The following is a 27315-nucleotide window of genomic DNA, read 5'->3' as shown; positions in this document are numbered from 1 at the left end:
ATAAAATATATACAAAAAAAATAAGAGAAAAATAAAAAAAAATGAACTCAAAAAGAAACAAATTAATCAGGCACCAGTCCCCGGCAACGGCGCAAAAAATTGACAGGTGCCGAACCTGTGCAATAATAAATACCTACTCGAGAAAAATGTAAATTTTACATATAGTGGTGAGTAGAGTCGAATCCACATGGACTGGGGATAACTTATTTCTTTTAGAGTTCGAAGTATGGGGGGTTTTCAATAGGAGGCAAATAAAAATGAAATAAAACAAATAAAATTCAAAACTAACTCACAAAGCACAATTTACTAAAAATAGCAATTAATAAAAGTTCTACCCAAAGGATCAACTGCTCAGGCACGGTCCAATTAAATGATCATCGATGCAAAGATATCTCATCCATTCATCACTAGGTTGGTTATAGTTATCAACAAGCTCTGACAACCAGTTCTTCCTTACCTTTTCGACAGTCAAGGTACGGCCATTGACTGCTTCTCTAACCAGATAACAACCCTAGGTACGACCGTAGGAATTTAATTACCCAATTGCATTAAAGCTAGAAGAACCCAACCCTAACCAATAAACACGCTAAGAGGGTTTATTTAAGTTAGATCTTGCGTTTCCCCATCATAAAGCCAATTATGGTGGTTGCCACGGGGTGTTAACTAAATGAACAATTACGGATTCTATTTAATTAACGTGGCAGTAGGCTATTAAATTAAATCAAATATCCGGCCGTTGATATTCAATCAATAAAATACCATGAACAATTAATTCAGGAAACGCACGAATAGCAATAAAATGGAAGAAATAATGAAAATTCAATTAGATCTCACAGATATTATGGACCGCGCCTTCGCGTCAACCTTTGGGTAGAGGAGAAAATTAGCCGCTCCTCATCATGTCACTTCCGCGTAATTTAATTGAATTCATTCAATTAATTGCCGAAGAATTGGAAAAGATGAATTAACGAAGGAACGGCTGAAAAACCTTTGCTTCCCTTTGTTGGGTTTCGTGTTCGTACCCCTGGAGCGAAAGTAGAAGCAAAAGTCGAATAGGAAAAATTGTACAGAAGCCAAAAGTAAAACGAGAAAAGCTGCGACGTCTGACGGCTAGGAAAAAAAGAAAACTAAAACTATCGCTACGGTTCATCCCCGAATCTCGCTTCTTCCTATTGTATTTGTAGCGCCGCCCAAGGAAGTCAAGCAGAAGCCCAAAAAACGTCTGGCCCTTTCTTTGCTTTTTAATTGAAGCCTTTGGAGCTTTAATCCTGTGCTTCTCGCGGTTCACGTGGACCGCAGTCCGGCTTTCGGTTTCGTCCACCTTTTAAGGCGTGGCCACGCCCTGAGACGAAAAGTCTTCTGGAAATTTGCCTCAATAGTTCATTTTTTATGCCGATCACCTATAATTCATACAAATGTGATATATGAGTTAAACCTCAGTACTTAGCACAGTAAATAGCCAAAATTAGGACAAAATAACACTGCAAAATGTGCCAAATAACTGTTCTATCAAATCCCCCCACACCTAGACAATGCTTGTCCTCAAGCATTTCGGAGCTCAGTAGTACAACCAAGAGAGCAGAGGTTATGGAGTAGTCTATACTAACACAAGCATCTAAGGTCCCTGACAATGTCACCAAGATTAGAACATACTGGATAGGTAGGAGTCCAAAAAGAATATGACCAGTAATACTCGTTACCTCCAAGAAAGTGTATGAATACTAGAAACGCTCAAATCAATATCATGGAATGGCATTACCATAAGCTTGCACATTTATCACATCTCCACCACTCGAAAGTGAACTAAATACACAAATCAAAGGGACTTTAATAGGGTTGTAATGGAGCTCAGGTGAAAGGCGGGTTAAGAAGGTATAGATAGGGGGTAAAATGTCAAGAGAATGTCCGAAACTCACCACATAACCACAGCGCTTCATCAGAGAAATTTCACGAGCAAGGCATTTCCATTTGCCATTTCCACTGTGCAAGTGTCGAAACTCTTCCCCTTTTCCCTCTCTTTTTTTTTTTTTTTTAATGGAGCAGATGTCTTGCAAGGCGTGGGCACGCCTTGCAAGCTGGAGTCTTCTGCCCACCAGCTCATTGCCGACTTTTCCCCTTTTTTTTCCTCTTTTCTTTCTTTTTTTTTTTTGGCTTTTCTTTTGATCTCAGATGTACAGAAACAGCACCATAAAACATCTTTTTGACAACACTTGCCACCACAGATTTATTTACCTTGCACAAGTAATGAATTTCAGACATCGTTTAATGACACAAGGTTGGACAAAAGAGTCTAAAAAGGTCATGGATTATCCAGCACGGCTAACAAACAAAGAGAGGGATAAAAGCTCAAATTGGTTCACTATTGGGAGATAAGATGAGGGCTTGGTTTTTTAGATAGCTAAATAGGGTTAAATCCTAAATGCCCTTATCATTTCAAATGCATCCAATTCAACAAAAATGTGGTCTCGACATGTATAAACTAGCAAGTTCTAGAATGCCAATATCATGTGTGATACCCACTCAATCAAACAAAAATAGAGCAAACAAGAATAATGTGCTCATAAAAGGCTCAAAAGCTCCCAAAAGTTTCAAAAATGGGTCAAGTCCAGTGTATTCAACACTCAACAACACTGCCAAGGAAAAACGAAATGCATAGCTAGTATATTTACCCACATACCCACGCACCTTGATTGTGTCATTTATCACAGCAACATGCTCCAGCATTAACAAGCATAGAAATAAACAAAAAGCCGACTAACTACAATGTTTCCTTTTTTTCATTTTATCCATTTTTTTTTCATTTTTTTTTCATTTTTTTTTTGAGTAACAAAGCAAAAAGAAATAATGGAAGCCACTCCCCCACGCCTAAAACCTACATTGTTCTCAATGTAGAAAAGACAAATGAAGTATTAGGAGAAAAGAAAAGAAACTTCCCTGACCATCGGGGAGGGAAAGTGAGACACTAAGGCGGAGGAGGTGAGACGGCTGCGTGCACAATGTGGAGTGGTGGCGATGGACGCAACACCGACAGGAAGGAGAAGACTGAAGTTTCGTTTTCGGAAGGATTGGAAGGCGTGGGCACGCCTTGGAAGCTAGAGTCTTCTGACCATCAATTCCAAAACTTCATTCCTTAGGCCTGATCAACTAGAGTGGGCATGTCCAACTGCCAGCTTCCTGCCACAAAACAACAATCCACTAAATGACACTAACACTTAATAAAAATTCCAAAAATATAAGAAAACTAAAACAAAAGAATCCTTGGGTTGCCTCCCAAGCAGCGCCTTTCTTTAATGTCTTTGGCTAGACATCGTCATGTTTATTCACGGAGGATAAAATCGTGTAGCTCGTTTCAGTGCTTCATCTCCTATGTAATCCTGATAGCCCTCGTAGATAGAGTAATTCTTGACTCCACGAGCTACGGTCTTCCATGGATTAGTAGTTGGCGCCAAACAAATAAGTGATGACCTTAAATCTTCACTCATTCCTCCATCAAGAGCACTTATTGGTTCGAGATATTTTGCCATCGTGACTCTTAACTCATTCCTGTCATGAAACTCAAAATTTTCTGGTATAATAAAATCAATCTCACTAACTGGAATTAAAGAACAAGAGTCAGGAGAATATTGATCAAGGAATGGGGGAGGTGTCACTGCATTTGGAGATTGTTCACTGGATTCATCCACTTGAACAATTTGATATTGGGGTTCCTTTTCTTGTACTTCAATTCCCTTTTCAACTGCATCTTTAGATTCTTCTTCATGAGACTCTTGCAGTTCCATGTCATTTGTCAGGATAATTATACCCTCATCTTCTTCATGGTCGATAATAATCGCTGAGGGCAATTCTTCACAAAATGGAGAAATCAATTTGCTCATTGTAGATGCCAATTCACGCCTTCCATCTTCCATCTCTTTAATCAACCTTTGTGTCTCCTGTTGAAATTGACGTGTCTCCTGTTGAATTTGATATGTGTTAGTAGCTATTAATTCAACTATTTCTTCAAGAGACATACCTGACATGGATGACGGCCCTTGAGACTCTAGCTGTTGAAAATCTATTGGCCTTTATTCATAATTAAAAGTGGAATCATCCCAACATCCTTGCTCATACCAATTTGAATAAGGGTCATGCCACGTTTGATATTGAGGTGGAAAATTCCCAAAAGTATCGATTGGAGTACTTCGATCATCGTGAAATGCAGGGCATATGTCGGGTGAAAAATTCGAAGCAAAATAAGCTCCACAATTTGCAACAGCCCATTGATCATTAGAAAAAGTATGAGTCTCATAACCCCTTGTAAAATTAAAATCCAGTCTATCACCAAAATACGGAATGTTAGCAGCCATAAAATATATACAAAAAAAATAAGAGAAAAATAAAAAAAAATGAACTCAAAAAGAAACAAATTAATCAGGCACCAGTCCCCGGCAACGGCGCCAAAAATTGACAGGTGCCGAACCTGTGTAATAATAAATACCTACTCGAGAAAAATACAGATTTTTGTATATAGCGGTGAGTAGGGTCGAATCCACAGGGATTGGGGATAATTCGTTTCTTCTAGAGTTCAGAGTATGGGGGGTTTTTGATGGGAGGAAAATAAAAATAAAAATAAAACAGACAAAATTCAAAACTAACTCACAAAGCACAATTTACTAAAAATACCAATTAATAAAAGTTCTATCCAAAGGGTCAACTGTTCAGACACGGTCCAATTAAATGATCATCGATGCACAGATATTTCATTCATTCGTCACTAGGTTGGTTATAGTTATCAATAAGCTCCGACAACCAGTTCTTCCTTTCCTTTTCGACAGTCAAGGTACGACCATTGACTGCTTCCCTAACCAGATAACAACCCTAGGTACGACCGTAGGAATTTAATTACCCAATTGCATTAAAACTAGAAGAACCCAACCCTAACCAATAAACACGCTAAGAGGGTTTATTTAAATTAGATATTACGTCTCCCTATCATAAAGCCAATTATGGTGGTCGCCACTAGGTATCAACTAAACGAACAATTACGGATTCAATTTAATTAACGTGGCAGTAGGCTATTAAATTAAATCAAATACCCGGCCGTTGATATTCAATTAATAAAAGACCCATGAACAATTAATTCAGGAAACGCACGAATAGCAATAAATTGGAAGAAATAATGAAGATTCGATTAGATCTCACAGATATTATGGACCGCGCCCTCGCGTCGACCTTTGGGTAGAGGAGAAAATTAGCCGCTCCTCATCATGTCACTTCCGCGTAATTTAATTGAATTCATTCAATAAATTGCCGAAGAATTGGAAAAGATGAATTAACGAAGGAACGGCTGAAAAACCTTTGCTTCCCTTTGTTGGGTTTCGTGTTCGTACCCCTAGAGCGAAAGTAGAAGCAAAAGTCGAATAGGAAAAATTGTACAGAAGCCAAAAGCAAAACGAGAAAAGCTGCGACGTCTGACGGCTAGGAAAAAAAAGAAAACTAAAACTATCGCTACGGTACATCCCTGAATCTCGCTTCTTCCTATTGTATTTGTAGCGCCGCCCAAGGAAGTCAAGCAGAAGCCCAAAAACGTCTGGCCCTTTCTTTGCTTTTTAATTGAAGCCTTTGGAGTTTTAATCCTGTGCTTCTCGCGGTTCACGTGGACCGCAGTCCGGCTTTCGGTTTCGTCCACCTTCTAAGGCGTGGCCACGCCCTGAGACGAAAAGTCTTCTGGAAATTTGCCTCAATAGTTCATTTTTATGCCGATCACCTATAATTCATACAAATGTGATATATGAGTTAAACCTCAGTACTTAGCACAGTAAATAGCCAAAATTAGGACAAAATAACACTGCAAAATGTGCCAAATAACTGTTATATCACCTGATTTTATTTATTATAAAATGTATACTAAACAGAAAATTGAATGCAACAAAATAGCCTCCTCTCAAAAGCAATCCTAGTCCTGGTTGGCTCAGAAAATACGTAGCGGAAGTATATACAATTTAACACCCTTCTTCGGAAATTTTTAGCTCACGTGATTTGAACAAACAAATAAATTCGAGGCACAAAAATAACGAAGGGAAAGAAGTGGTTAAAAGAAAGGAATGAAAAGGTAATAAATTCGAAAGTTTCTTTTATAATCAAATTATATCACTCGTTACAAATACTATATCTACTAAACAATTACAGATGACAGTAAATTATTTTGTCAAATCAAATAATGATACTTTGTTTAATTCAATCAAAATAATCATCTCGTTAAATAACAAAGTATATATAAATACTTATAAATAAATGAAACAAATAAAACTAAGTTATATCTCCTAGTTATTGATGAACCAAAACTTCAATTCACCTTAGACTAGAATAGGAATTAGTCACTTCTCATGATGGATTCACGGCCAAAACAAATTAGGGTTTATTGGAGAGAAAAGAAAAAGAAAAAAAGAAAAACGGCACGAAAGCAAAAGAGACGACGTCTGTTGCTTCCGGTTCCTTGCGTCCCAAAATGCTACTCTTCTCAAAAGTCACAACTACTAATCTAAATAGTACTTATGTTTCCTACCATTAAAGGAAAAAAGATTCGTTTTGCTAATATAACTCTAATAAATACTAAAACTAATAACTACGACCAAAAAATATAGTTCCTAAAATAATCAACAACTTCTAACTCTATAAGAAAATAAAGATTCATTTCCATTAATCAGCAAAAATTCCAAACTGGCGAGTTTGCTTCCAATTCCCGCAATGCCTGAACTTTATAAGATATGGTCGCGTCTTAAAATGTAAAGTCTTCTGAAATTTTCATATTTAATACAATTTTTACTCCCTTTTAATAGCAAATTTCTAGAAACAACACCAACAACCAAATATAGTAAAATCTAGCGATTAACACCATATTTGACCAACGTTAAAAAGGAACATTAACAAATAAAATGCATAGTTCACTAACATGATATGAAGCCCACGACGTAGAGGTTCTATGTTCTGATTCTCTTGCCCCTTCTTACTTCTTAATCCCATCCTTCCCCTACTAGAAAAAAAATTTTAAAAAGGTTATACGAACCTATAATCTGGGAGGCAAAATGATATTTTCTATTGTTACAAAACCTCAATAAGTAGTACATCCACAATAGCACCTGTAGTGGGGCCAATCCACCGGAGCCACGTGTTAGTTCGGACATGGTGACTTGTCAGCTCGGCCAGATCAGTTCGAACATGTATGGAGGCCAGTTCGCTCGTGACCGTCGCCTCCTTGCTAGTGGGCCGAATGGGCTGGAGCTCCTTAACTTTTCGGAATCAAGCAGGAGGCAGAATCCTAAGGGGAGCCCATCTTTACTATGGCTCATAATCTTATAAGGAAACTACTACTAAGAGTCCTATAAATATAGCACAAAGGGACCAAACAAGGTACGCCATCTGCAGTAATCAATACTACTGCTCTACTCATAGACATAACTGACTTGACTGTCGGAGTTACAATGGGGAGCAAGTCCCATAGTTCGTTCCTTTGCAGGTCAGTTCGGCCACCCTTGCTGACACCAATTCATTCCACTCAGTTCGCTAACTCAGTTCGGATCGCGCTCTTGGCAGTCGCATCAATTGGCGCCGTCTGTGAAAAATATAATTCTTCTCTTGCGAAACATGCCGAGGACTAGATCTCAAAGGAACGCTGGTGAATCCAAGGGGAACGAGTGAAGCGATCCCGAAAATTCCCTCCAGGGACCAACTCCTGATGAAGAGGGGGCGGAGCCCTCGCGAATCTCACCTGAACAGTTGGTACATGCGGTGGGGGAGAACCTACCCACCTTCGAGGCAATCATGAATTACTTGAAGGGTCGAATCGGAGATCCGTGCGACCCAGATCCAAGAGGCAAGAAGGAGGGAAGATTGGAGCAATTAGAATCCCGAACTGGAAACCTCAACCCCCAACAAAAGCCGGCATGGAAGGAACCCTCTCAAAAACAGATAGAAGTTCTGGAGTCCTCTCGCGAGAACTCCCAAACAGACCACCATGAATCCTTTCAGGGAATCCCTCGGAAGGAGTACTCTCCGAGAAAAGAAGAGTATCCAGTTCAAGATGAACTGGACCTGTTGTTAGATCTGGAGGGGAACAAGTATTCTACCTCTTCCTTCGTGCCAGACATCGAGAATTACCCCTTACCCGCTAAATTCAAAATACCAAGCATGAAGTCCTGCGATGCGACTACGAACCTGGAGGATCACCTGTTTGCATTTTTGACCCATATGCGCCTACAAACAGCTCCTGATGCGATCAAGTGTAAAACTTTTCCCATGTTCCTGGAAGGAAGGGCGTTAATGGTTCTAAGGGTTGCCCTCGCGGTCTATTCGGTCATTTGCTCAACTCGCGCATCTATTCGCAACTCAGTTCGTTTCGTCTCGAGCCTTCTCCAAGAACACTGCTCACCTGATGGCTATTCAGCAAAAGCCCAAGGAGTCGCTACGCGAGTACATGGTACGGTTCAACAACAAGTCTCTCCAGGTTAGAGACCAGGATGAAAAGGTTGTCATGGCTGCCTTCATCAACAGATTGCGCGTACAAAAGCTATACAGAGAGTTCGTTGAAAAACCTCCCAAGTCTGTTTGGGAGATGTTGGACAGAACTCACGAAAGGGCTAATGCTGAGGAGGCCAATCGCTTGAAGAGTGAATAGGAGAGACAGAGGGACGAAAGGAGAAGGAAAAACATGTATACAGGAGATGCGCGGGTGGTCCGCGGAAGAATACGTTCGACCGCTTGCCAAGGAACAAGGCCTTTGAAGGAGAGAGGGGATGGACCCCTCTCATGGCAGCAAGGGCTAAGGTTCTTGCGGTGATGGAACAGGAAGGCCTCTCTCGATCTCCCCAAAAATTGGCTGGTAATAAGAACAGAAGGGATCAAAATTTAAACTGTACGTACCATCGGGACGTAGGTCATGATACAGAGGACTGTTGGGACCTCAAGAAAGACATTGAAGAACTAATCAAACGATGGCACATAAGATAGTTCATACGGAATGGACAAACTGAACAGAGGCGAAGGGAGTACAAACGGGAAGTTATGAACTACTCACGAGACTGACCCCGGAGTCGTAGGGATCGAACTCCCAAACAGGATAGATAAAACTTGGGGGCAGGAGTCATCAACACCATAGTCGGAGGACCTGTCAGAGATGATAGTCATGCAGCTCAATGAAACAACCGCCCACTCCCTAATAGAGAGAATCCGAGCAAGCGGTTGAAAATGTATGAAGAAACCATCTATGGACCTAAGAATGCAGTTCCTCTCGCTTCTAACAACCATGAAGCCATCGTGATAGAGGTCATAACGTGCAATTACAAAGTGAAAAAGGTGTACATAGATAAAGGGAGCGCCATTGACGTGTTATACTACAACACTTTTAAGGAGTTGCAGTTGGAGGACAAGCAGCTCATTCCAGTCTGAACTCCCTTGATTGGATTCGCAGGTCCACCGATAAAACCTGAGGGAATGGTAACTCTCATGGTCACGGTGGGGGTGTCGCCGAAATGCCGAACTGTCCCAGTGAATTTCGCAGTGGTGAAAGAACCATCATCGTATAATATGATCCTGGGGCCGCCTACCTTGAACACGCTCCGAGTTGTCTGTTCAACTCTATACCTCAGCATGAAATTCCCCACACCTGTCGGAGTACCTAAGGTGCTAGGGGATCCAAAGGTAGCTCGAGTCTGCTACATCGCAACTCTCAAGGGCAAGGAGAAGTTGGTAACTCAAACGGCCTACTTAGAGCCTTGGGAGCCAACAGAGATGAACGAAAGACTAGAGCAGGATGAAGGGCTGCTCCAACTCCCGATCAGTAAAGGATGATCAAATCGGGTGGTCAGGGTCGGCGCATGCCTGGACGAATTAACCAGGAAGGCATTAGAATCCCTTTTGGTAGAGTATGCCCAAATCTTCGTATGGAGTGCGGATGACATGCCCGAAATTCTTCCTGAACTGGCAGTTCACAAGCTGCACGTAGATCCCAGCGTCCGACCTGTGAAGCAGAAGAAGAGGAACTTTGCACCCGAACAGAATAAGGTCGTCAAGAAAGAGGTGGACAAGCTATTGAAAGCAAAGATCGTGAAGGATTTCTACTACCCGACTTGGCTGGCCAACCCTATGCTGGTCAAAAAGAACGACAAGGCCTGGAGAATGTGTGTGAACTTCACTGACCCGAATGAAGTTTGCCCGAAGGATTGTTACCCTCTTCCCCGAATAGACCTACTCGTAGACTTAACTACGAGATATAAGATCTTTTATTTCTTGGATGCCTTCAAAGGGTACCACCAAATAGCCATGACTGAGAAAGATCGGGAGAAGACCTTGTTCATCACCGAGTACGATACGCATTGCTACGTCACCATGCCCTTCGGACTAAAGAACGCAGGGGCGGCATACCAGAGGTTGGTGAATAGGTTGTTCAAGAATTAGGTCGGAACATGGAGGTCTACATGGATGACTTGCAGTTCAAGAGCAAAACTCAGGAGCAGTTCATCACAGACCTTAGAGAAATCTTCGAGGTCTTTCGGAGCTCACGGATGCAGTTGAAGCCCAAGAAATGCATTTTCGAGGTCAGGTTGGGCAAATTCCTAGGATACATGATATCCAAAAACGGAGTAAGAGCCAACCTTGATAAGGTCAAAACCATCATGCATATGGCTCCCCCCAGAAATATTAAGGAAGTACAGCGGCTAGCTGGTAGGATGACGGCCTTGAACAGGTTCCTGTCGAAATCAGCAGTTCGGGGTTCCCCCTTCTTTAAGGGTTTAAAAGAGGTCCCCAGTTAGAGTGGATCTCTGAGTGCCAAAAAACATTCGACGAGCTGAAGGCCCACATCGCCGAATTGCCGATCTTAACTTCTCCCGAATAGGGCAAAACTCTTTTCATCTACTTAGCTGTGGAAGAGGAGGCAGTCAGCGCGGTGTTAGCTCGGAAAGAAGACAAGGTCCAAAAGCCGGTGTACTACGTCAGCCGAGCTCTACAAGGAGCTGAGCTCCGATACTCTGCGGTGGAGCAATATGTCCTAACACTTGTTCAGGAAGTGCAAAACTCAAGTCATACTTCCAGACTCACCCCATTTTGGTGGTGATTGACCAACTCTTGAACCAGATCTTGTCTAAACCTAACATGTCAGGGAGGATGCTCAAGTGGGTTTTAGAACTGTCCGAATATGACCTTCGATTGCAGGAGTCAAGTGGGTTTTATGGACAAGGTGTTTCTTTCGGATTGCAGGAGGCCGAATAGGCAAAGGAAGGGTCGCGTGGAGAGCAGTCTGAGGTCAAACGGGTTACGGGAGCAGCTAAACAGCCTCCCCCGACTTGGACGTTGTACGTAGACGGAGCATCAAGTAAAGAGAGGTGTGGGGTTGGACTCTTCCTCATCAGCCTCATGGGGGAAAGAACTAGTTTACGCCTTGAGGTTTGACTTTAGAACCTCCAATAACGAGTTCGAATATAAAGTTTTGATCATGGGAACGGAAGTGGCTCGGAAGTTTGTGGCTAAATCGCTAAGGGTCCATAGTGGCTCATAGCTGATAATAAACCAAGTCTTAGGAAATTATAAAGGCGCATGAACTGAGAAGAGCAGCTAAAGAGATACGTCGCCAAGGCGCATGAACTAAGGAGTCTGTTCAAGTAGTTCACGCTCGAGCAAGTTCCTCGGAATCGGAATAAAAGAACCGACTCCCTTTCCAAACTAGCTTTCACTTCGTTTGGCACATTGAACAAGGAAGTGTTGGTAGAGGTCATTAAAAGGCAGGTGTATGAACAGCCAGATATAGTAGTAATTCAAGTGGTGAACTCATGGATGGATCCTATCGTGCGGTACTTAACTAACGGAGAACTCCCCTCGAACAGGGCAGAGTCCCGAAAACTGCTCCTCAAGTCACAGAGGTACGTGCTCACGGATGGAGTGCTGTATAGGAAATCATACCTAAATTCGTGGCTAAAGTGTGTGACACCTGAGGAGAGGGATTACATCCTGCGCGAAATACAGGAGGGCAACCGCGAAAATCATGTTGGCCCGCGAGTTCTGACCAAGAAGGGAATGCCATCCGGGTATTACTGGTTTACCATCTTCTGAGACTCGGCTGAACTGGTGGCAAAGTGCAGGTCATTGATAGAGCGGTTATTTGGCACATTTTACACTGTTATTTTGTCCTAATTTCGGCTACTTACTGTGCTAAGTATTGAGGTTTAACTCATATTTCATATTTGTATGAATTATAGATGATTTGCGTTAAAAGTAATCTCTTGAGGCAAATTTCTAGAAGACCCTTCATCTCATGGCGTGGCCACTCCAGAAAAGGTAGATGCTACCGAAAAGCCGGATCCGCTGGACCAATAGCAGGAGACCAATTAAGGCACTCAGTCTACGTGGACCAGGTGCGTGGGATTAGAACCCTTGGACAAAGCTTGTTCCTTTTGGGAGATTCCTACTGGCGACGCAAAGGGGTACTACAAATAGAAAAGAAAAGCTAGATTCAGGGGGAAGACTTTTTAGCTTTAGTTCACTTTTTTTGCAAGAGGGGTCAGACGCTTTTTCCCCTTTTCTTTTCTTCTCTTCGGTAGCAATTAGAAGAGGCGAGACAGCTATTTTCCTTTTTGACTTTTACGCTTGCTCTGGCCAATTTCAGTTAGCCTTTTACTTTGTACTTGCGGCTCCAAAACGAAGGTGGAGTCAGGGCCTTCTCGGTTGTTTCTTCAATTAATCCACCTTCCCCAATTCTTCGGCAATTAATTGAATGGTTTTAATTAAATCACGCGGGATGGATACGATGAGGAGCGGCTAATTTTCTCCTTTACCCAAAGGTTGACGTGAGGGCGCGGTCCATAATATTTGTGAGATCTAATCGAATCTTCATTATTTCTTCCAATTTATTGCTATTCGTGCGTTTCCTGAATTAATTATTCATGGGTATTTTAATAATTGAATATCAATGACCGGGTATTTGATTTAATTTAATAGCCTACTGTCACATTAACTAAATTGAATCCGTAATTGTTCGTTTAGTTAATACCTAGTGGCGACCACCATAATTGGCTTTATGTTGGGGAAACGTAAGATCTAGCTTAAATAAATTCTCTTAGCGTGTTTATTGGTTAGGGTTGGGTTCTTCTAACTTTAATGCAATTGGGTAATTAAATTCCTATCGTCGTACCTAGGGTTGTTATCTGGTTAGGGAAGCAGTCAATGGTCGTACCTTGACTGTCGAAAAAGTAAGGAAGAACTGGTTGTCAGAGCTTATTGACAACTATAACCAACCTAGTGACGAATGGATGAAATATCTTTGCATCGATGATCATTTAATTGGACTGTGCCTGAGCAGTTGATCTTTTGGGTAGAACTTTTATTAATTGCTATTTTTAGTGAATTGTGTTTTCTGGGTTAGTTTTGAATTTTGTTTGTTTTATTTCATTTTTATTTGCCTCCTATTGAAAATCCCCTAATTTCGTTCTACTAATTTGAAAAGAAATAATTTCCTACCCGCTCCCTGTGGAATCGACCCTACTTGCCATTGTAAGCAAAATTAATATTTTTATAGACAAATCTGGTATATCGGATCAAGCAAACTCTTCGGGAACAAGGTGAATCAAGTAACCCATTGCATACCTAGGGTCCCTACTTCAGTACTTGGATTTGTTCTATAATTAATTGTGGTGGTAATTAGGACTTTTTAGTAATTATTATTGCACAGGTTCAACACCTGTCAATTTTTGGCGCCGTTGCCGGGGAGCTGGCGTGTGGATTATTTGTTTCTTTTCAAATTCAGCTTTTATTTTATTCTATTCTATTCTTCTTGGTATTTTTGCTAGTTTATGTCTCGTTCTTTTCGTACAGATGAATTGGTATACGACCCTGAGGTTGAGAAGGCAGCGCGTAGGCGGAGGCAAGAGACCAACAGACGAAAAGAAGGGCACTTATTTATTGCAAATGAGTCAGTAGAAGACGAAGTAAGCATGACCAACACTCAAACATTAAAGGAGCTGGCTACCCCGGAGCTGACTCACCAGCCCTTATGCATCACATTCCCCACTTTGGCTGAGAATGCTGCTTTCGAACTGAAGTCGGGGTTGATTCACCTCTTACCTTCTTTCCATGGTCTCTTTGACGAAAAACCCCACAAGCACGTTAAGGAGTTCGAGGTGGTTTGCTGTAGTATGAAACCTCCTGGGGTCACTGAAGAGCAAATTGGACTGAGAGCCTTTCCGTTCTCTCTCAAGGATGCAGCTAAAGATTGGCTGTACTACCTACCAGCAGGTAGTATTACCACATGGGCACAGTTGAAAAAGAAGTTTTTGGAAAAATTCTTTCCTGCATCCCGGGCTGCGAGTTTGAGGAAGGAAATCTGCAGCATTAAACAGTATCCCGAGGAGTCCTTGTATGAATATTGGAAAAGGCTTAACAAGTTGTGCACTAGATGCCCGCAGCATCAAATTAGTGAACAACTGTTAATCCAATACTTCTATGAAGGACTCCAATCAACTAATAGGCGTATTATTGACGCTGCGAGTGGGGGAGCACTGGCAAACAAGACACCGAAGGAAGCGTGGGAGCTTATCGAAGCCATGGCAGATAACTCTCAACAATTCGGCTTCCGTGAGAGCAACCCTACCCGTAAAGTCAACGAGGTAGAGACTTCATCCATACAGCAACAACTGTCGGAGTTGACGTCTGTTGTTAGGCAATTAGCCATAAGAGACGCCGCGAGAGAAAGTATGTGGAATTTGCACGAGTATGGACCATTGCATGGACACGTGTCCCATTCTGCACGAAGACGGGGCGGAACAGGTAAACATGGTCGGAGGCGTGCCCGTGCCTCGCAGGCAGTACGACCCGTACTCCAATATGTACAACCCGGGCTGGAGGGACCATCCCAATCTCAGTTATGGGAACAGGCCACAAAATCAATTCCCGAATCGTCCACCAGAATTCCACCAGCCATGACAAGCAAAATCTCAACCCTCGTCCTCCAATTCAGGGAGCTCCCTGGAGGATATTGTCAAAAGCCTAGCCACGACTACTACTCAGCTCCAACAGGAGATCAGATCCTTGGTCGCGAATACCGCGCAGCTCCAGCAGGACACCAAAGCGGATAGGAAAGACCAAGATGCCCGAATAAGCCAACTGGCAACTGCCATTAACCGCTTGGAGTCCCACGTTTATGAAAAATTGTCATCGCAACCCGAGATAAATCCCAAGAATGTAAGTGTCATAACACTGAGGAGTGGCAAAGAACTGGAAGGGCCTAAAATGGAAAATCCAAAAAGCAAAAGTGATGAGGAGATAGAAAAGGAAATCGAAGAGGAAGGACGTATTCGCGAGGATCCTAAGGTAACCTTCACTTCTCCACCCACTATTAAGCCTAACTTACCTCCCTTTCCTTGCAGGTTAGAAAAGACAAAAAAAGTAGAGAAGGAAAAAGAGCTTTTGGATGTATTTCGAAGAGTGGAGATTAATATCCCCTTACTGGATGCAATCAAGCAGATACTTAAGTACGCCAAGTTTTTAAAGATCTGTGCACACATAAAAGAAAGCTAAGAGGAGATGAGTGAGTGGCCGTGGGAGAAAATGCGTCAGCTATGCTTCAAAGGAAACTCCCACCAAAATGTGGAGACCCAGGTATGTTCACAATTCCCTGCAAGATTGGAAATACGCCGATCAGGAAGGCCATGTTGAATTTAGGAGCGTCAATCAATATGATGCCAAAACTATTTATACGTCCCTAAATCTAGGGCCACTTAAAGAAACAGCCATCATAATCCAACTAGCTGATCGCACAAATGCTTATCCAGAAGGGGTAGTTGAGGACGTTCTGGTTCAGGTAAATGAATTAGTCTTTCCTGCAGATTTTTATATCTTGGACATGGGAGATGTAAAATCATTAAACCCGTCACCTATTTTGTTAGGTAAACCATTTCTTAGCACTGCCAGGACTAAGATAGATGTGAATGAGGGTACTTTATCAATGGAATTTGATGGTGCAAAGGTTCATTTTAATATTTTTGAGGCGATGAAGTATCCAAAAGGTTCTAATTCAATTTTTGCTTTGAGTGTTATTGAGCCTCTTGTACAGGAAACCTTCGAGTTAGGTGGTGAAGACGCACTACAAGTGGCCATAACAAAGCATCTTGAGTTGGGAGTGACTCCTGGTGTGCATATAAGGGACGAGTTGCATCGAGTAGTTGAAGCACTACATTCACTCCCAACCATTCAACCCAGGTATGAGCTCACTTGCCTTTATGTGCCCGAAACTCACGCAAAATTACTGTCATCAGTGGTGCAGGCACCTGAATTAGAACTCAAACCTCTTCCCAAGCATTTGAAGTATGTATTCCTGGGAGACAGAGAGACACTTCCTGTGATTATTTCTGCTCATCTGTCTCCAAGTCAGGAGGAAAGACTGGTGCGACTCCTTCGAGATCACAAGGAGGCAATCGGGTGGAGCATAGCCGATATCAAAGGAATAAGCTCATCTTTGTGCATGCACCGGATAAGACTCGAGAATGATGCAAAGCCGGTGAGGCAAGCACAGCGAAGACTGAACCCCTTGATGATGGAGGTTGTGAAGAAGGAGATACTCAAGCTCTGGAGGTGGGGATCATTTTTGCTATCTCGGACAGTCCCTGAGTGAGCCCGGTTCAGGTGGTCCCGAAGAAAGCGGGAGTAACCGTAGAGGAAAATCAAGAGGGTGATATGGTCCCGGTTAGGAAAGTTATTGGTTGGCGTCAATGCATTAACTACCGGAGACTAAACTCTGTGACAAAAAAGGACCATTTTCCTCTCCCCTTTATTGACCAAATGATTGAAAGATTGGCATGTCGTGTTTACTATTATTTTTTAGATGATTTTTCAGGGTATTTCCAGATCGCGATAGCACCGGAGGACCAGGAGAACACCACATTCACCTGCCCATTTGGTACGTTTGCCTACCATAAGATGCCTTTCGACCTTTGCAATACTCCAGCAACTTTTCAAAGATGCATGGTAAGTGTTTTCTCAGAGTATGTAGAAAAGATAATCGAGGTGTTCATGGATGACTTTAGTGTATACGGGGATAGTTTTGAGGAATGCCTTGACAACCTTGCTTTAATCCTAAAAAGATGCATAGAGACAAATTTGGTACTTAATTGGAAAAAATGTCACTTTATGGTAGATCACGGCATTGTCTTAGGGCACGTTGTGTCGGCTAAGGGAATAGAGGTAGGTAAAGCTAACATACACCTTATTTCTGCTCTACCTTACCCCGTATGTGTACGGAAAGTACGTTCGTTTTTTGGCCATGCAGGATTTTACAAGAGGTTTATCAAAAACTTTTCAAAGATAGGAGCACCCCTGTTCAAGTTACTGCAGAAGGATGTGCCATTTGATTTCACAAATGACTGTAAGGTGGCTTTTGATAAATTGAAGGAATCGTTGACATCGCCGCCGTCATTCAACCCCAGATTGGAGCCTTCCATTTGAAATCATGTGCGACGCGAGTGACTATGCCGTGGGGGCCGTGTTGGGGCAAAGGGTAGGCAAGGCGACACACGTGATCTACTATGCATCAAGAGCATTGAGTGGAGCCCAACTTAATTACTCCACGACAGAGAAAGAATTACTTGCCATTGTTTTTGCATTAGAAAAATTTAGGTCATATTTATTGGGTGCAAAAGTGATTGTTTTCTCTGACCATGCAGCCTTGCGGTACCTATTAGCGAAGAAGGACGCAAAATCGAGGCTTATAAGGTGGATCTTGCTCCTACAGGAGTTCAGGGATAAGAGCGGAGTTGAGAATTTGGTGGCTGATCATTTGAGTCGGTTGCTCACAAATCAAGAGGATCTACCGTTGAGAGAATCATTCCCTGAGGAGCAACTACTAGCTATTAATTCGTCGGTACCTTGGTATGTCGACATTGTCAATTTTTTGGTAACGAATCAATTACCTGCAGGTTGATCCAAAGCTAAAAGGGATAAGTTAAAGAGTGATGCCAAACATTATCTTTGGGATGACCCGTACCTGTGGAGGTAATGTTCGGATCAAGTACTTAGATGGTGTGTAAGTGCTGGTGAGTTTCATTCTATTTTAACTTTCTGTCATTCGTTTGCATGTGGAGGACATTTTGGTCCAAAGCGGACGGCTCGTAAAGTGTTAGAAAGTGGTTTTTATTGGCCTACACTTTTTAAAGATGCAAATCTTGTGATAAGTGTCAAAGGGTGGGGAATATCTCTCGAAGAGACCAAATAAGTCAAACCCCCATATTGTTTGTTGAGCTTTTCGATGTCTGGGGCATATATTTCATAGGTCATTTTCCCTCATCTTTTGGTTTTCTATACATTATACTTGCTATCGATTATGCTTTCTAATGGGTGGAGGCGAAGGCCACCCGGACTAATGATTCGAGAGTGGTTGCAGATTTGATAAAATCTAACATTTTTGTCCGTTTTGGAATGCCGAGAGCTATAGTGAGTGACAGGGGCACCCATTTCTGCAGTAAGACAATCACTGCATTGTTTCATAAGTATGGAGTGCTCCATAAAGTGTCCACTCCATATCACCCATAGACGAATGGTCAGGCCGAAGTGTCGAATAGGGAAGTTAAGTCCATCTTGGAGAAGATCGTGCGACCTGATAGGAAAGACTGGAGTTTGAAGTTGGAAGATGCTCTCTGGGCCTATCGCACCGGCTATAAAACTCCGATTGGAATGTCCCCTTATAGGTTAGTGTTTGGAAAACCCTGCCACCTCCCGGTGGAATTTGAACACCAAGCGTTTTGGGCGCTTAAACAATGTAACATGGATCTTATGGAGGCCGGAGGACATCGAAAGCTCCAACTACAAGAGTTGGAGGAGCTAAGGAATGAAGCCTATGAGAACGCCGCAATTTATAAAGAGAAGAGTAAAATTTTTCATGACCAACAAGTCTCAAGAAAGTCGTTTGTCGTTGGGCAGAAAGTTCTACTCTATCACTCGAGACTCAAGCTCTTTCCAGGTAAGTTGCATTCACGCTGGATTGGTCCATTTGTTATTTCTAATATTTTTCATTATGGTGCAGTGGAAATCCAAAGTTTGAAGACAGAGAAGAAGTTCGTAGTCAATGGTCACCGTTTGAAACCCTATTATGAAGGGTTTAATAGTGAGCAAGTGGAGGTTATACTCCTTGATGATCCAAGTGGTGAGGTCTAAACAATTAAAGGCCATCTCTAGCCAAAGACGTTAAAGAAAGGCGCTGCTTGGGAGGCAATCCAAGGATTACAGTATTAGTTGTGATTATTCTTCATTACTCTGCGATTTTTTAGTTTTATTTTAATGTTTTGATTGTTTTTGTGGTGATGGACAGAAGAATAAGGGTTTCAAGGCGTGCCCACGCCTTGGAAGGGGTACGCCAGGTGCCCTGAGCAAATTGGAGACTAGCAGTTCCAAGGTGTGCCCATGCCTTGACGAAAATTCGTTTGGACATCATTTAGATGCTGTGGTCAGAAGACCATGTCCTCCAAGGCGTGCCCACGCCTTCCAACCCTTCTGATAACGAACGTAAAAAAAAAAAAAAAATCTTTGACCGAGACCCAACTTTTCCCACATTCCCTTCTTCCTTGACTAGTCTTGGACAATCCGCTCCAAATTTCTTTTGCCCAAAGCTCCAACATTTCTTTTGCCTCCCACTGCCGCCAGTCGCCGTCCGTCGTCCGCCGCCGCCAACCAAATCGCGCGGCCGTGCGCGACCTCCAAGGCCTCCATTGCGCGCGCCAGCACGCAGCCGCAGGTGAGCGCCCCGCCCCAGCAGCGCGCTTCTGCCTGCTTCCCCAGCTCCACACCCATCGCTGTCCGCCATCGACCAGATCTGCGTGCACGCCTCTCCATTGCGCACCCAAGCCCCAACAGCAAGCCAGCGCAGTCCCAGCAGCGCGCGACCTCCAGCGTGCAACCCCCGGGCGCGTAACCCCAGCGCTACCCTCTTTAGCAGATCCTCTCGCGCACGCCGTGTGCACAGAGGCCGGCCCCCTCGCGCGCCCCTAGTTCGGACAGCATGCGATTTCCTCTTGCTGTCCGCACGTCCACCAGCCTCCATCCACGCCCCAGCAACGCGTGCGACCCGTAGCGGACGACGCAGGCCGCCTGCACCCCAGCGCGTGGCCTTCCTCATTTTCGTGCGTGCGACCAAATAGCAACAGGCGTACAGCCGCGTGCGCCCTTTCCCCTCAGGCGCGACTCGTGCACGCGACCAGCAGCCCCAGCGCGCGGCCCTTCCTCACTCCCGCGCGACCAGCCCTCCAGATCTCCTTCTTCACCGTGTTTCTCCATCACGGTCCTTCCCAGCAGGGGCCAGAGCAAAAAAAGTGGTACCCCTATTTTCCTCTCTTTTTGCACTGGTGACTAAAATCTGGGAGTTTTATTGCTACAATTCTCGTTTCTTGTTGGGTTGCCATAATATTTGGTTTTGTCGGGGGACCATTTGGTTGTTGTCTGAAAGTGAGAGCCCTCATATCTGCCTTTCATTCATTATCTATTTTGGGACATCTGTGGGCTCTGGTGACCTAATATTTAGTACACGTGGTCAGTAACTCGCCGATTGTTGACTCTTATTGACTGCTATTGTCAATTTTGAGGTGTTTGTGCTATTTTCTTTATTGTTGTCTGCCACGTGACGCCAGTGGAGAATTCTTGTGTTTGTTGGCTCGTCGTCGGTTGTTGGGGTCATTGTGTTTCCTCTTTGCTATTGGACGACTGACGATTGAATATTAATTGTTAATTGTGGTCCCTTATCTGCTTTTGGGTGGTTGATTGATTGCCTTTGTGCCTGTTTACATTCTTCCTGTGGTCACCGAATGCCGCCGAAGCAGGCGACAACTGCTGGGCCATCTAGGTCCCAACCTCGCAAGAGGCGAGCCCCGGTTCAACCCCACATTCGGTCCCGTTTGGGCCTGAATAAGAGCACTATGTCTCCTGGGGAGTGGGGGGAACCGGTCACTAACTTTATAAGGGCACAACAGGACTGGTTTAATAGCTTGGTGCACCGTCTGTTTGCTCCCTGTAAGTGCTTCCATGCCTCAACCCTGGACCATTTGCGAATTGCACGAGAGGTTGAACAGTTGTTCTCGGCAATAGGCTGGCAAAAGTATCTAATCATTAACTACCCCACGTTTGAGGAGCTGTGCTGTGAATTTTACTCCTTTTTCGAGTTCATTAGAAATGAGTACATCATGTTGGATGAGCCGGAGATCATTCAATTTAGATTAAGAGGCACCCAGTATAGTATGTCCATTAACGAGTTTAATCTGACTTTGGGGTTTGTCAGTGAGGATACCATTGCATCCGGAACTTATATTAACAGTGCTTGTGACTACACCAGACTGTTCTCTACTCAGTATATTGACATTTGGAAGGAGTGGTCCACGGATCGGCAACTTTACAATCCGAGTCAGTCAAAGGCCTCTCAACTGAAGGATCCGGTCTTAAAGGTCATCCACAGGTTTTTGGCTCACAATTTCTCGGGGCGGAAGAATTCTTCCGGTACTCTTACCAAGGAGGAATTTTATTTCCTTTGGTGCATGTGCAACAAAGTTCAAGTTAATTTTGGATGTTGGGTAGCCACTCAAATGCAATCGGTCATCCAAAAGCGCAATAAACCCATCATTCTGGGCTCACTCATTACCCACTTGGCCATTCGATTGGGATTGCTGGACCTCGACAAAGAGCACAACTTCGCTCTAGCTCGGGAAATTGAGCCACTGGATTTGCGCAGTTTGGAGCGGATGGGGGTTATTTTCAAAGTAGGCGATGGCTATCAGTTTACGCCCCCTGGTGAGGGCGGGCCACGGCCTCGGGTGCCTCCGACTGCACCCTCCACTGACTCTCCACCCCATCCGGATCAGCAGGTCCGTCCTCCTCTCATACTCCTCCTGCTTGGGACTCTCGCTACCAGGACCTCCAAGATTCTTTTGATGAGCTCAACACCCAGGTGTCGAGATTAGATGGCCATCTTGAGGCGCTACAGGTCTTCACCCGCATTCAGACAGAGAATCAGACAGCCTTCTTCGCTCACATTGGATTCACCCCGCCTCACCCCCCTCCGCCTTAGTGTCTCGCTTTCCCTCCCCGGTGGTCAGGGAAGTTTCTCTTTTTCTCTCCTAATACTTTATTGGTTTTTTCTACATTGAGGACAATGTAGGTCTTAGGCATGGGGGAGTGGCTTCCATTATTTCTGTTTGCTTTGTTACTCTAAAAAAAAAAATTAAAACATTGTAGTTAGTCAGTTTTTTGTTTATTTCTATGCTTGTTAATGCTGGGGCATGTTGCTGTGATGAATGACACAATCAAGGAGCGTGGGTATGTAGGTAAATACACTAGCTATGCATTTGGTTTTCCCTTGGCAGTGTTGTTGAGTGTTGATTACACTGGACTTGACCCATTCTTGAAACTTTTGGGAGCTTTTGAGCCTTGTTTGAGCATATTATTCTTGTTTGCTCTATTTTTGTTTGATTGAGTGGGTATCACACATGGTATTGGCATTCTAGAACTTGCTATTTTATACATGTCAAGACCACATTTTGTTGAACTGGATGCATTTGAAATGATAAGGGCGTTTAGGATTTGACCTTCTTTAGCTTTCAAAAGAAAATCATGCATTCACCTTGTTTCCCAATAGTGAACCAATTTGAGCTTTTATCCTTCGCTTTTGGTTGTTAGCCGTGTTTGTTAACCCAAGACCCCTTTAGACTTTCTTGTTTACCCCTGTGTTGTCAAGGGATGTCTGAATTTCATCATTTGTGCAAGGCAAATAAATCTGAGGGTGCAAGGGTTGTTAGAGTAGGATCTGTATGATGGTATCCTTGTGAAAGGGGGAGAAATTGACAAAAAGCCATTGATCAGAAGACTCTGTCTTACAGGGGGTGCCCACACCTTGCAAGATATTCTTCCTTGAAAAAAAAAAAAATTGGCACTTGCACAGTGTGGACAGCAAATGAAAACTGCCTTGTTTGTGAAACTCCTCCGGTAAAGTACTGTGGTTATATGGTGGGTTTCGGACACTCTCTTGACACATAATCCCATATCTTTACCTTCTTATCCCGCCTTTCACCTGGACCCCATTACAACCCCACCAAAATCCCTTTGATTTAGGTATTTAGTTCACTTTGAGTGGTGGAGATGTGATAAATGTGCAAGCCTATGGTAATGCCATTCCGTGATGTTGATTTGAGCGTTCCTAGTATTCATATATATTTTCTTTGAATCACAACCCGTCCGGTGTGTTCTAATTTTGGTGATATTGTCAGGGATCTAAAATGCTTGTGTTAGTATAGACTACTGCATGACCTCTGCTTTCTTGGTTGTACTTCTGAGCTCCGAAATGCTTGAGAACAAGCATTGTCTAGGTGTGGGGGAATTTGATAGAGCGGTTATTTGGCACATTTTGCAATGTTATTTTGTCCTAATTTCGGCTACTTACTGTGCTAAGTATTGAGGTTTAACTCATATTTCATATTTGTATGAATTATAGATAATTGGCGTTAAAAGTAATCTCTTGAGGCAAATTTTCAGAAGACCCTTCATCTCAGGACGTGGCCACGCCAGAAAAGATAGATGCTACCGAAAAGCCGGATCCGCGGGACCAATAGCAGGAGACCAATTAAGGCACTTTGTCTACGTGGACCAGGTGCGTGGGATTAGAACCCTTGGACCAAGCTTGTTCCTTTTGGGAGATTCCTACTGGCGGCGCAAAGGGGTACTACAAATAGAAAAGAAAAGCTAGATTCAGGGGGAAGACTTTTTAGCTTTAGTTCACTTTTTTTGCAAGAGGGGTCAGACGTTTTTTCCCATTTTCTTTTCTTCTCTTCGGTAGCAATTAGAAGAGGCGAGACGGCTATTTTCCTTTTTGACTTTTACGCTTGCTCTGGGCAATTTCGGTTAGCCTTTTACTTTGTACTTGCGGCTCCAAAAAGAAGGTGCAGTCAGGGCCTTCTCGGTTGTTTCTTCAATTAATCCACCTTTCCCAATTCTTCGGCAATTAATTGAATGGTTTCAATTAAATCACGCGGGATGGATATGATGAGGAGCGACTAATTTTTTCCTCTACCCAAAGGTTGACGCGAGGGCGCGGTCCATAAAATCTGTGAGATCTAATCGAATCTTCATTATTTCTTTCAATTTATTGCTATTCGTGCGTTTTCTGAATTAAATGTTCATGGGTATTTTATTAATTGAATATCAACGGCCGGGTATTTGATTTAATTTAATAGCCTACTGTCACATTAACTAAATTGAATCCGCAATTGTTCGTTTAGTTAATACCTAGTGGCGACCACCATAATTGATTTTATGTTGGGAAAATGTAAGATCTAGTTTAAATAAACCCTCTTAGCGTGTTTATTGGTTAGGGTTGGGTTCTTCTAACTTTAATGTAATTGGGTAATTAAATTTCTACGGTCGTACCTAGGGTTGTTATCTGGTTAGGGAAGCAGTCAATAGTCGTACCTTGATTGTCGAAAAAGTAAGGAAGAACTGGTTGTCAGAGCTTATTGACATCTATAACCAACTTAGTGACGAATGGATGAAATATCTTTGCATCGATGATCATTTAATTGGACTGTGTCTGAGCAGTTGATCTTTTTGGGTAGAACTTTTATTAATGCTTTTTTAGAGAATTGTGTTTTGTGGGTTAGTTTTGAATTTTGTTTGTTTTATTTCATTTTTATTTGCCTCCCATTGAAAATCCCCCAATTTCGTTCTACTAATTTGAAAAGAAATAATTTCCTACCCGCTCCCTGTGGAATCGACCCTACTTGCCATTGTACGCAAAATTAATATTTTTATAGACAAATCTGGTATATCGGATCAAGCAAACTCTTCGGGAACATGGTGAATCAGGTAACCCATTGCACACCTAGGGTCCCTGCTCCAGTACTTGGATTTATTCTATAATTAATTGTGGTGATAATTAGGACTTTTTAGTAATTATTATTGCACAGGTTCGGCACCTGTCAGTCATACTAGCTGCATGCACCAGTTCAACACCCCCCAACTCAGGAGATGGTTCCTCTTCAGAGCCCATGACCATTCTTCTAATGGGAAATCGACATGCTCGGTCCGTTTCCCTGAGCTCCAGGAGATTCTGAGTATTTAATGGTGGCAATAGATTACTTCACTAAGTGGTTTGAGGCCGAACCACTCAATACAATTACTAGCAGGTCGATCCAGAAGTTTTTTTGAAGGAACATAGTTTGTCGGCTTGGCATACCACGAGCTTTGGTCTTGGATAACGACTGGCAGTTCACTAAAAATCCCTTCCGAGATTGGTGCATCTAGATCGAAATCCAACAGCACTTCATTTCCGTGGGACACCCTCAAGCTAGTGGTCAGGTAAAAAATATCAACAGAACTATTCTGCACGGCTTAAAAACTCGAATAGAGTCTGCTCGAACTGGATGGATGGATGAACTGCCTAGCATACTCTGAACTTACCGAACTGCCACCCAAGAGACTCAATTTGCTTTAATTTATGGGGTGGAAGCAGTAATTTCTGTGAAAATTGGCTTGCCATCAAGCAGGGTGCAGAACTTCATAGCCCAGGGAAATGAGGGTGAGATGCGGTTCAACTTCGACCAGTTTGAACAGAAGAGGGCGGAAGTAACCATAAGAATGGCCAAGTACAAGGGGCAGGTCGCACGACACTATAACGCCAAGGTGAGACACACCTGTTTTAAACCAGGGGATCTAGTTCTTCGAGAAAACTTAGTAAGTCAGGTCTTGGGCACGAGCAAATTGGATCCGAACTGGGAAGGACCCTACATGGTGAGGGAGGCAGATCGAGCAGGCTACTGCAGGCTAGCTCACCTCATTGGAGAGGAAGTCCTGCGTACATGGCATAATTTAAATTTGAGACTTTTCTGTTAGAACTCATTTACTTTGTTCATGTATGATTCGAACTATTTTGCTTAAGTTAGATATCAGTTTGCTCAAGTCTGTTCGAACGTGAATAAGTTAGGATTCAGTTCGCGCAAGTATGTTCAGACATTATGACAAGAAAGACATGAATGGAAAATTTTGCTAAGTATTAAAGGAGCACAAGTCTATTCATTCATTAAAGCATCAATTTACAAGAGGTGAGATCATACAAAAATGAACTGACTCTACTCAGTTCGGTATCCTACCTATGTCCTATGCTAGGTCCTATCTAGTACTCCCCTTGGTCTTCTGGTTCGACTTCTGGAGCGGTTACAAGCAAGGAGGGGTCAGCCATAAGGTCGGACAGTTTGAGCCGACGCGCATACCCTTCGACCAACCGATATACCTGTTCAAGCGCACCAGGGTTGTAGCTGGCAGACCTCCCTAGGTTGAAACCTGGCAGTTTCAAGGCTTGCACGTCATTAATCGCCTGGGTGTACCCATGCTAAAGCACCGATTTGTTCAAGATAGCCAGGTCATTCAGGAAGTCCTCAGACATCTTGAACTCCTGAATCTTATCCTTGGCAGCCCCAACCTGGAACAGTGTCTCCTTTATGTTCTCGAACCTCCTTAACAACTCGGATCCAGCCATGTTCAGCTGACAGTTCAGAAAATAGGCCAAAGGTTAGTATATCGAGTAGGTCGATAGGAAAACATGAAAGAAGAAAGGAGTGCATAGTCAGTTCGGTACTGACCTGAGTCGTGCTGAGATAGTAATGTTCGAGGAGTTCGGAGTCAGGTGCCACCGGGATGAAATTGTAGTCACGGGAGAGAACTGAGCCTCGAAAGAGTTCCCGAACTGCCTCCGGGTATCGAGTTTGGTCGTTAATCGATAGCCCCTATTTCGGATAGAAGTGCATAGGGTGGGGGTGCGAAGTCACCTCGTTAGCTGATGGAGAGGAATGATATTCCTATACTGCCATATGTTGAGGGGAGCCTCTGAGGTAGTCTGCTGTTCGGGTGTGTTGACCCCGTAATGCTCGAATTGGGTAGGGCTAGGTGTAGGGGCTCTCTCCTGAGCTGGTGAAGAAGTCACCTCAGGTCGCGCCTTCTTGGCCGTGGACTTCTTTCGCTTCTTTTTTCCTCGATCTTCAGCGGGGGACGAATGAGCTGGTAAAGGCTGAACTAGTGTTGGTTGGGACTGAGGAGGAGGAACTGAACTAGCAGGAGCAGTAGAGGGCGCAGCAGTGGGCGTGCCTGAATTGCTTGCTCCGCCTATGGTCAGCAGCTGCGAAAATCTCTTTATTGCAAAAGAAAAGAGGAAATGGTCAGCATTGGAACGAACAGAACCCTTCAGGTTGGGCAAAAAGAAAAACACTAAGGCATAAGTATGTGTGGTGGTTAGGTCATCCGGAGAAAGAGATCTGGTGTTAGGGGCAGGATTAGACACGT

General features: G+C 43.3%; 1 pseudogene; it reads left to right on the top strand.

Annotated features, from left to right (window-relative positions):
* Positions 1-17467: 17467 nt before the first annotated feature.
* LOC113780251 overlaps positions 17468-27315 on the top strand; it is a 39344-nt pseudogene continuing 29496 nt past the window's right edge.

This window comes from Coffea eugenioides, chromosome 8 (assembly GCF_003713205.1).
Source record: "Coffea eugenioides isolate CCC68of chromosome 8, Ceug_1.0, whole genome shotgun sequence".
Lineage (NCBI taxonomy): Eukaryota > Viridiplantae > Streptophyta > Magnoliopsida > Gentianales > Rubiaceae > Coffea > Coffea eugenioides.
The sequence above is the reverse complement of the archived record's forward strand: the minus strand, read 5'-3'. Positions and strand labels throughout refer to the sequence as shown.